Source organism: Desmodus rotundus, chromosome 1 (assembly GCF_022682495.2).
Source record: "Desmodus rotundus isolate HL8 chromosome 1, HLdesRot8A.1, whole genome shotgun sequence".
Classification (NCBI taxonomy): Eukaryota; Metazoa; Chordata; class Mammalia; order Chiroptera; family Phyllostomidae; genus Desmodus; species Desmodus rotundus.
In genome coordinates this window covers 94,657,096-94,666,416 of record NC_071387.1, presented here as the reverse complement: position 1 = coordinate 94,666,416, position 9,321 = coordinate 94,657,096, and the positions used below count along the sequence as shown (strand labels likewise).

The following is a 9,321-nucleotide window of genomic DNA, read 5'->3' as shown; positions in this document are numbered from 1 at the left end:
GAGACCAGAGCCCTCCTGCTAGGCTGCCTGTCTGACTCTGAGCGTGGGCACCGCCGGGGGTTTGGTTTTGGACAACTCCCCACCCCTGCTAACGTTGAACAGAGGCAGTAGAAAAGTTATGCTTATATTGAGTGTGGACTCTGAGTAGAAAAGGGAAGGGTATTCATTTACTGGTGTTAAGTTATTCACAGCAGTTGTAAAAGACGGAGAGGCAGGCTCGATTCAGGAATCTACTGCAATGGGGGTGGGATTGTGATGGGGAGAGAGAGGGGGCACAACTTGGAATACGAATGGAGATTTGTTGCTGAGGAGCAGGGTCTGGGGTACTGGATTGGAATATTAAGAGCCAGCATCAGGGGTAAGGGGAATTCTGCTAAATCAAGGTTGAGGGATGAGGAATTTGAACATATACCAGGGGTGGGGATTTTTGTTAAACTGACCAAGATTCTTGCTGAAACTAACTGGAAGAGCCTGACAAAAGTTAGGTCAAGGAGAGTCTTTGTCGCTGGTCACCAGAGATGTGTCAGGTATTTAGGCACCTTGGACTCCATGTTATTTAATTTTCTCAACCCTGGAGATTGTTATGTTTTATTTACAGGTAGGGAGACTGAGGCTTGTTCAAGGCCAATTCAACAGATCAGTGGATTCTAGTTACTCTACTAGCACCAAAGAAAACATAAAATAAACTCAACCCCTGCCCTCAAGGATTTCACTTGAGATTAACATATTTATGGTACATTTACTACACGCCTGACACTTTCAAAGTACTTAAAAATTAAAATCATAGATAACTATTATAATTATCATCCCCAGTTGAGTGGTGACAATACTGAATTTGGCCTGAGCCTTGTGCTCCTGGAAAACAGTGAGGGTTGAAGGAATTCCCCTCACCCTTTTGTGTTCCAGAAAACAGCTCTCTGCAAAGAATCACCCTTCTGTGTGACTTAGATAAGTCATGGATATCCCCCCTTGTTTACCTATGAAAAGGTCAATTACAGACTTCAATTTCCATTCTTTGCTTCAGCAATGATTAGCTGAACTACTTGTCCCTGCTAATCAATTGCAGCAAAATGCTTGTTAACAAAACTGGTTAAAATCTCTCCTTCCTCCATGCCCCTGAACTTTGGGTCACCCTCTGCCTGAGTCAGTAGACAGCCCCTCCTGAGAATAGGCAGGCTTCAGGGTACTGTCTCATCATGCCATCCTTTCATCCCACTTCCCAGTCCTTTCTCACTGTGTTCTCTCCTCCCTATGAAAGAAAACATCTCGTTGCCTAACCCTTAAGACACATGCTGACCTTGGTCATGGCATTCTCTATTGCAGTAGTCCCGGTCCCCTCTTGCAATCATCCTTTCACATAAGTCTCCCCTTACTAAGTCCAATTTTATTTTTAATTTGACAGTGGGTGGGCAGAGACTGTAGTAGGGTGGGCACCGGGTGGGCATCGGCCTGTAGGAGCCCAGACAAGCCCTGGAGCAGGGGCCCCTGATTCTGGAAGGACACTCTGATTCTCTTCCTCAATGATCAGCGATGGGCTTCTGGCCTTTCACAGTGAGTGGGGATGCTGGCAGCCTGGCAGAGACAAACACTTTGCCAGCTTGTTTCTGTTTTTAAAAGTGGCTTGAGATGAATTACAGGTGCAGATGAAATGTTTTCGTAAAAGAGAAGAACCACAATCTTTTACCATGAGGCTTCACTTCCTGTGGTGTTATTGCCACTCCTCCGGCCCCATTCAGCAGTCTTGGAATTGGCCTTTAAGCTGACAGACCCTTTTGAGTGCTGTGAAAGTGGTCTCATCGCAATGCAACTACCTCATCTCCAACAGTTTTCTAAATGCCATTGAGAATATTGCATTTCTCATATACATTAGTTATACCATTTCTATACCCAGGGAGGAATTAAGGCTGATTCCCATTATAAATCTATTATGCCTTAGAAGGAGAGGCAAGAGGCAAAAAGTTATTTGATTTTTATAAAATTTAGGAAAATCAAACATAATAAGATATCCTCTAATATATGATGCCTAAACTAATTTTTAAAATAAAAATATTTATATGAATATATTTTTATGTGACTTCATTATAATTCAGAAATTTTGTTTGCTCAGAAAACCTTCTTGGATTTTAAGTATTTTTTTAAACCCATAATAAAAATTGTACTTTTGCATTTAAAAAACCTTTAATTTTAGAATAGTTTTAGATTTACAGAAAAATTGTCAAGATAACATAGTTCCAATGTACCCTACACCCAGTTTCCCTATCATCTTAGGATAGTGTGGTACATTTGTCATAATTAATGAACCAATGTTGATAGATTTTTATAACTAAAAGCCATGCTTTATTCAGTGATCCTTAGTTTACCTAATGTCCCTTTCCTGTCATAGGAGTCCATCCAGCATTACACGTAGTTGCCTCCTTAGTGCCCCTTGACTATGAGAGTTTCTCGTACTTTCCTTGTTATTGATGACCTTAACAATTGTGAGGAGTACGAGTGAGGCATTTTGTAGAATGTCCCTCAGTTGGGGATTTTCTGATGGTTTCCTCATCAGTAGGCTGGGATTATGGGTACCGGGGGAGAAAGCCCAGAGGTGAGGTGCCTTTCTTACCAGGACATATCAGGGGTACATACCACCAGCATGACTTTGCACTTTTGTTTTTTTAGAGAGAGGGGGAGGGAGGAAGAAAGAGAGGGAGAGAAATACTCACATGAGAGAGAAACATTAATCCGTTACCTCTTGTATGTGCCCCAACCGGGGACCAAACCAGCAACCTTGGCATGTGCCCTGACTAGAAATTGAACCCATGACCTTTTGCTTTGCAACATGACACCTAATCAACTGAGCCACCCCAATCAAGGCATGACTGCTTACTTTTTTTAAAAAGAAACTTTATTTTCCATTAACCTTATTTCCATTCTGTTGAGAGTCTGTGGGAGAACAGCTTAAGACCACTTAGTGGTTGTTCCTACTCACGCAGCGGCCTGCACAGTGGGGGCTGCAGCTTCAGGGGCAGGCTGATCACTCCAGTCTTCAGTAGGAAACCACTGAACAGGCACAGAGGGCACCTGCACCTTCAGACCAGTCAGTGACTTCAGGCTGAGCAGCAGTGAATTTGGGGGCTGGAGCAGTCCATTCACCCAGAAATGCCTCCTTGGTCACAGCCTTTTCAGCAGCAGCCTGCTCCCTTCTCAATCTCTTTGGGATCTCTGCAGCAGTAGAGATCAGGCATGACCTCCCAGGGGTGTTAACGGGAGATGGTGCCACAAGTGCACAGAACTTCCTGGGCCAGCATCCACTGCATCAGACCCATTGAGTGAGCCCCTCTGTTGCAAGGGATGGCAGTGTCCACATAGCGCAGAGGAGAGTCTGTGATACACAGAGCAATGGTGGGCAGGTTAACATACGACACCTCAGTGAAAGGCTGGTAGTCAGCCCTGGGATCGGTAACCCCCGCAAGTCTTGGCTCCTGGAAGACTGCCTGGATCTGGTTAGGAAGTGTCCCAGGAGTGAAGTGGCCCACATAGGAGTGGCTCCAGCGGCAGCAGCAAACTTCAGCACAGTTTGCTGACCAGTATTCCTGGATGATATGACACTGACAGCAGGGTTTTCAATGAAATCAATGGCACAAGCTGCCAGCCGAAGCTTCCCCCAGCTTCTCTTCAGATTTATGATGTAAGTGCCATCATTTTTCCTTTTGCAGATGTCCTGTTCTATTTAGAAGTCAAGGTAGGTGCCACTTAAGTGGCTCCCTGCTGCAAGGAGTTTGAAGACATCCTCCTCCTTCACTTTCAGGACATCAAGGTCTCTGGACATTGTGAAAGTGTCCCTTTAAGTTATGTGGGAATCGAGAACAATGCTGTATGGGCCCCTCTCTGGGTAGCATGGAAATAATGACTGCTTACTTTTGTTTCTGTTTTTTTTAAAGTATATTTTACAGAACCTGTAAGAGAAAAGGGGCATCTTACTAAGTTTCCAAAAACAATGTTTCTTCCCATGATATTCACTCTCATGATTATCTCCTATATATGGCAAATGATACCAATGTTCCTTTTAAGATGGCAAAGCATATTTTCCTTTTCAATATTTATTTTTTAAATTGAGTCTATTTAAAGAAGAATATTCATTCTGTTTCGAGTCACACTTTGCAGCACATATATTAATATTTATTTTAGAAGAGGTAGTACATACTGCAAAAGTCAAAAAGTATTAAACTCGGTATAGTGAAAACTGGCTCCCCAACTCCATTCTCAGTGACAGTTCCCCTTCCTGGATGTAACCAGTGTTAATAATTTTTGCCAATACTTTTGCCCTTACAAACAATGCTGGGGTGAAAAATGCTGTGCACACTCCATTCACTGCACATATGGGTACCTAAAGGATACATCCCTAGAAGTGAACATTCTGGGGCCCTAGGTGCATGCATTTGTAATTTTTAAAAATATATTTAATTGATTACAGTTGTCCCAATTTTTTTCTCCCTTTATTCCTCTCTGCCCTGCACTCCCCTCACCAGCATTGCCCGCCCCTTTAGTTCAGGTCCATGGGTTGTACATGTAAGTTCTTTGGCTTCTCCATTTCCTATAATATTCTTAACCTCCTCCTGTCTATTCTGTATTTACCATTTATGCTTTTTATTCCCTGTACCTTTTCCCCCATTCTCTCCCCCCTTCCCCTCCTTGCTGATAACCCTCCATGTGATCTCCATTTCTGTGGTTCTGTTTCTGTTCTAGTTGTTTGCTTAGTTTGTTTTTGTTTTTGTGTTTGTTTTAGGTTAAGTTGTTGATAGTTGTGAGTTTGTGTCATTTTATTGTTCATATTTTTTATCATTTTCTTTTTCTAAGATGAGTCCCTTTAACATTTGATATAATAAGGGCTTGGTGATGATGAACTCCTTTAACTTTACCTTATCTGGGAAGCACTTTGTCTGCCTTTCCATTCTAAATGATAGCTTTGCTAGGTAGAGTAATCTTGGATATAGGTCCTTCCCTTTCATGACTTTGAATACTTCTTTCCAGACCCTTCTTGCATGTAAGGTCTCTTTTGAGGAATCAGCTGACAGTCTTATGGGAACTCCTTTGTAGGTAACTGTGTCCTTTTCTCGTCCTGCTTTTAAGGTTCTCTCCTTATCTTTAATCTTGGGTAGTGTAATTATGATGTGCCTTGGTGTTTGCTTCCTTGAGTGCAACTTCTTTGGAACTCTCTGAGCTTCCTGGACTTCCTGGAATTTTATTTCCTTTGCCAAATTGGGGAATTTCTCCTTCATTATTTTTTCAAATAAGTTTTCAATTTCTTGCTCTTCTTCTTTTTCTTCTGGCACCCCTATGATTAAGATGTTAGAACGTTTAAAGTCATCCTGGAGGTTCCTCTCCCCATTTTTTTGAGTTCTTGTTTCTTCATTTTGTTCTGGTTGAATGTTTATTTCTTCCTTCTGGTCCAATTCATTGATTTGAGTAGCAGTTTCCTTCCCTTCACTGTTGGTTCCCTGTATGTTTTGCTTTATTTTACTTTGTGTAGCCTTCATTTCTTCCTTTATTTTGCAACCAAGCACAATCAATTCTGTGAGCATCCTGATTACCAGTGTTTTGAACTCTGCATCAGACAGGTTGTCTATCTCTTCATTCCTTAGTTCTTTTTCTGTAGTTTTGATCTGTTCTTTCATTTGGCCCATAATTTTTTGTCTCAGTGCACCTGTTACGTTGTAAGGGGTGGATCCTTCGGTATTTGCCAGGGCAGGACAACCCAAGTTGCTGCATTGTGGCACTGTCTGTCAAGGAGGGGTCAGAAAGGGAACAGTGTCACTTGTTTGGCTCTTGGTGGGCTTTCAGTCACTTCCCCTGCTACCCACAAGCAAATTGGGCCCTTCTCGTGCTGATTCCCCAGTGAGTGGGTGGGTTTGTGTATGTTCTAGGATTTGTGTATGTTCTAGGACCCTGTGGGTCTCTCCAGTGAACTCTCCTGTGAGGCTGGGAGAGTTTCTCCTGCTGCTGCAACCCCCACAGGTTTTTACAGCCAGAGGTTCTGAGGCTTTATTTCCCCACGCTGGAACCCTGGGTTGTGTAGTCTGTCTTGCTTTGCAGTTGTTCCTCCTGGTTTATCTGCATGCAGTTGTGGGACTGCCTGGTCTGGCAGCTGCTGCCTTGCCTGCCCCAGTCTGCCAGCCCCTGCCTCTCCCACCTGGTCCTCTAGCCGCTGCCTTGCTGCGTGTCCTCTCCACCCCGGCTGCCCCTCTCTGCCCCTCCTACTAGTCTGGATGAATGTTTCTTCTTTAACTCTTTGGTTGTCAGGCTTCCATACAGTTCAATTTTCTGGCAGTTCTGGTTCTTTTTTGTTTTTAAATTTGTTGTTGTCCTTCTTTTCATTGTGTGAGGAAGCACAGTGTGTTTACCTATGCTTCCACATTGGCCAGAAGTTCCTACTTTTGATGTTAACCGTGATCACATGGCTGACCTGGTGTTTGTGAAGTTTCTCCACTGTAAAAGTACTCTTTCTCCTCTTTTTTCATACTGTATATTTTGGAAGCAAGTCAGTAATTATGCACAGATCACGTTTCAGGAATGGGGAGTTATGTTCCCCCTCTCTGAGGGCAAGAATCCATACAAATTACTTAGACTTCTGCACAGGACATTTGCCTATTCTCCCTATTCATTCATTTACTTGTTTATTTATATAAATTGATTTATCAACCATTGATTTATATCAGCATTTGCTCATGGTTATTTGTTTCAGACTTTGGATATAATCCAATGCTATGTTATATATTCTGTTGTTTGAGTCGATGCAGCTTTGGCCTTTGGGGCTCTTTCAGGTTGGCTCTGTGTTCCTTTCCTTTGCTTCCCCCATTGTGTGTGCATGCACACTCTTACCTTTTGCCACTAGGAGATGCTCCAGACTCATATTTATTTCCTGCATCAGTCTGGAATCAGCCATTTCTCCAAGGAGCTCTGGTTCCTGTTATTGGAAATAGGTATTGTAAACTAAGACCTGGGCACTAGGTGTGCTCTGTACTCCTGGTGTGTGTCACCTTTTTAAAATACAGCTTCAGAAGTCACGGATTTCACTCTTGCTGTAATCCAGGCCCACTCAGAATCAAGGGGAGAGAACACAGACTCCTCATTTTGGTAGAGGTCTGTCATTGTCACAGTGTGCGAGCTAATGAGATGGGATATATTGGTGTCATCATCTTTGGAAAATATCGTCTGTCACATCAGCGATGCTGTTGTGCACTGTGGATTCTCATGGTACTTAAAACACCTTTCAGCCTTATCTGGTTTCTGTTTTGCTTCAAAGAAACACTTTTCAAAGCTTGGTTTTTCTTGAAGATGATTTCAGTTGAAATAGGGGCACATTAATAACATTAAATCACATTGTAAGAATCATTGCCTTCTGAGTTCTCTCTTAGTCCTTTTGTTGGAGTCCAGGAGACAGTCTCAGGTTGGTTGTATAAATGTCTTTAACTCATTTGTAATGCTCACTGATCTCTTTCCTTTTTTTAATGTTTTGGCTCAGAGCTTTCTTACAGCACAGCCTTTCAAGTAGAATTTAATCATTGTTTTGTTGTTTTATTACTTGAGCAGTTACCCTCTGCAGAGGAGACATTTACTGCTTACCAGAATACACGTGCTCCCCATGTTTCCCATTTTCCCTGTAGTTGGGAAGGGCCATGTGACTGTCCATGGCCAATGGGCTGTGTGTGGAAGATTTAAAAGCACATGAGCCACTCTCCAGTTGTTCATTTCCTGTTCTGAGTCAGTATTGCTTCCCTCTGCCTGCGACTGTCACTGACTGGGGCCCTCTGCCAGCCCACACTGCTCATGCAGCATTTGTTGTGTTGAATTCCTGGGATCAACTGTCACTGCTGCATTGCCTAACCTTTCCTGACTAATAACACCTTTTAAAACACCTTTTAAATAGGGTGGGTGATACTGGATTTTTATTTACATAGTGGTGCAATGTTTACTGATAAAAAGTGAGTTGTTTCAAAGAAAAATAGTTGAATAATTTGGTAGGTGAAACTCAGACATGAGAAACTCCTCAGGGCAAGGACTCAAATGACTGACATTTGGGGACATTACTGCCACTGTGTCCTCAACTTATTCTTCGCATGGGAACTCTGCCTTTTATTGGAATTGGCCAGAACATAAATCTCCGTAATTCCCATTTGTTCCCTGTATGTCCCATAGCTTAAACAACAGTCACCAAAATGTCTTCATTCAAGCTGATTAGTCGAGATTACATGAAAAGATCTGAATTTTCTCTTTGATTTTAGAGCCAAATAGCTTGCCTTTGCCTGTAGTGTTCCCCAGACACTAATCCAAAGTATAAACCTGGTGAGAGGGAGCTTTCAAATATTTCTGTTCATGGGTGTTATTTAAAGGCCGAAGCAAGTGATAACCAACTGAAAATGGGAGACCACCCGACATGGAAGAGGTACAGGATGGAGTGTCATTTCAAGTCAATACCCGAAAAGCCAGGCATGCACTGATTAGGGAGTAATTGGGTGTTGGTACAGCGCTTTGCACATTGGAAGCTTCTAAAAGATTCATTTACTTGACTGTCTCTTCCAATTAGATGTAATAAATGCAGATTTTGAGTGGCCATATGTTTTATTTTGATGTAATGGTTTTAACCTTTATGATATGTGTGTGTGCAGCTTTCTCTACGGGCAGCCTGATTAGAGGTGAGCTGGTATTTTAAGATGCAATATGATTAGTTTATTATTCAGGATTCCTTTTTGGGATTGAAAGCCACACCAAATAGGGCTAGATATTATTATTTTTATTATGGACTCAATGAATGAATGAATTCTGGGACTTGTTTGTCAGGGTAGGATCCCTACTATAACAAGGTCTCCCCAAATTTGGCCTGACAGAATAAGTTTGTTTCTCCCTCTCATTGCATCCCAGTGCAGAGGGTTAGGAAGCTTTGTTCCTCGAAGTCAGTCAGGGACCCATACTCCTTCCTGCTGAGGCTCCACCCTCTGCAGGGGCCTCAGGATCCTTTTCCTTTAGCCCATGGATGGGAAAGATGGTGGTGGATCCATGGGGGAGATTTTTACGGGCCAGCCCTGACAATGGTCACTTTTGTTCTGGTTCCTTTGGCCTCTCAGTACAAACCTGGCCACAAGGAAGGCTGGCAGATGGTCTAGCCGTGTGCCCAGGACAGCAAAGAGGATGCACCTCAGCCTGCATTGTGGTTTTTAGAGACCTCAAAGTGAGGATCACCAGCTGCTTCTGAGCCTCACAAAATAATAATGAATGAATTTAACTTGATGTCTTGACAGTTTGAAGAGGCAGGGTAACGTTGGGAGAAGCAGAAAGGAGAAG

The 9,321-nt window shown here is 42.7% G+C and overlaps 1 pseudogene; it reads right to left on the bottom strand.

Annotated features, from left to right (window-relative positions):
• Positions 1-2,940: 2,940 nt before the first annotated feature.
• LOC112304856 (small ribosomal subunit protein uS2 pseudogene) lies at positions 2,941-3,811 on the bottom strand (annotated as a pseudogene).
• Between the last annotated feature and the right edge of the window lie 5,510 nt (positions 3,812-9,321).